Raw genomic sequence first — 2223 nt, 5'->3', positions numbered from 1 at the left:
TTATTTTATCATAGTTCTGGATGCTAGAGGTCTGAGGGCAGGGGGTTGGCAGGTTTGGTGTCTCCTGGGTTCTCTGGCTTGCAGATGAGCACCTACTCATTGTGTGCTAACATGACCTTTCCTCTGGATGCAGGCACCTTTCACGTCTCCTTGTATGTCCATATTTCCTCCTTTTTTAAGGATACCAGTCAGATTCGATTTGTGCCCAACCTAATGGCTTCATTTCAAATTAACCTGTACTTTGAAGAGCTTATCCCTAAACATAGTCACATTTTGAACTACTGAGGGTTATGACTTTAATGTATGAATTTTGGGGATATATAATTCAGCTTATAACAGCCATCATTTACATAAGCATATGAAAATGAACACAACAGTTACATATTCAAGAATTTCAGAAACTGAAAAATTAACAAGTATTTCAATAATTACAAATTGGTATAATATTTGGATTTGATTGCTTGAATATTTATAAAAGATCCTACCAATTTCTGGTAAATAAAGGAGATAGTCATAAATTATTTAGGCCGATAGTGAGGGCAAAAGCGTCCTCAGCAGAACTCCCCTTCTAACAAAAAGCAACCCAAGAAAACATCTCTTTTCTAACAAAGAGCAACCTGAAAGATCGAGCTGCAAACATAGATAAGGAAACTGAAAGTTCGCATGGGGGGATGCTGGAAGCTGCACTAATAAAAAGGACTATCTGGTGCCAGGCATGTCCACCATGGGGGCTCCACTTTCCCTTTTTTGTCAGCACATGTACAGTAAGAAATAAATAAGCAACATGGACTAGCTACCCACCAGCATAATAAAAGATTGGGGTGGGGGCTGCCAGAGATTCCTGTCTTATCCAGATAGCACATCTGGTCCTAATTGGTTTTTCATGCCCTATGCAGATCAGACACTGCCCCCCCACTAGCTCATCTATAAAAACCCCTGCGTTTTATCACAGATTCCACAGATTGGCAACCCATTTTTCCGGGACCCCTCTCTGTAGCAGAGGCTATTCTCTTTCTTTCACCTATTGAATTTCTGCTCTTAACTTCACCCTTTGTGTATCCACATCCTCGGTCTCTGTGGCTATGAGACAAAGAACCTCAGGTGTCACCCCAGACAATGAGGCTGCTTCACTTTAAGAAAAAATATTCCACTTATGGAATATACCTTTATTTTTTAATTTTGTGGGTACATATTCTGTGTATATATCTATGGGGCACATGTGCTGTTTTGATGCAAGTATGCAATGTGAAATAATCACACCATGGAGAATGGGGTTTCCATCCTCTCAAACACTTACTTTTTTGATACAAACAATCCAGTTACACTTTTTTAGTTATTTTTTAAATGTACAATTAAATTATTATTGACTATGGTCACCCTATTGTGCTATCAAATAGTAGGTTTTGTTCATTCTTTCTATTATTTTTAACTTATTAACCATCCACACCTCCCCCTTCACATTCTGCCCCCAAGAACCCTTCTCAGCCTCTGGTAACCATCCTTCTACTGTCTACGTCCATGAGTTCATTTGATTTGATTTTTAGATCCCACAAATATGTGAGAACATGTGATGTTTGTCTTTCTGTGCCTGGCTTATTTCACTTTACATAATGATCTCACGTTACATCCATGTTGTTGCAAATAACTGGATCTCATTTTTTTTTATGACTGAATAGTACTTCATTGTGTATATGTACCACATTTTCTTTATCCATTCATCTGTTGACGGATGCTTAAGTTGCTTCCAAATCTTCGCTATTGTGAACAGTGCTGCATGAAACATGGGAGTGCGGATATCTATCTACTGATTCCCTTTCTTTTGGGTATACAACCAACAGTGGTATTGCTGGATCATATGGTAGCTCTATTTTTAGTTTTGTGAGGAACCTCCAAACTGTTCTTCATAGTGGAGAATGGGTGGAATGCAACTTTATGTAATAAAATATCTATACAAAGAAATGTGCATAAAGAACCACTCTATACATATATTAATATTAGAAGATTGAAGGCAATCTTAATGCCTACAGCAAATAATTAGTTTACATAATTTATTCATAGTCCATTTGGCTAGGCTCTATACAGCCTTTACAACCACATTGGAAGAGAATACTTACTGATTCATGAAATGGATGTGTAAAAAATTCCAGATAATAAGCAATGAGAAGTTATAAGATGATATCATACATGTATATGCATTTCTTTCTGTAGTAGGGGGTAAGATGG

This window comes from Mandrillus leucophaeus, unplaced genomic scaffold (assembly GCF_000951045.1).
Source record: "Mandrillus leucophaeus isolate KB7577 unplaced genomic scaffold, Mleu.le_1.0 Scaffold368, whole genome shotgun sequence".
Taxonomy (NCBI): Eukaryota; Metazoa; Chordata; class Mammalia; order Primates; family Cercopithecidae; genus Mandrillus; species Mandrillus leucophaeus.
The sequence above is the reverse complement of the archived record's forward strand: the minus strand, read 5'-3'. Positions refer to the sequence as shown.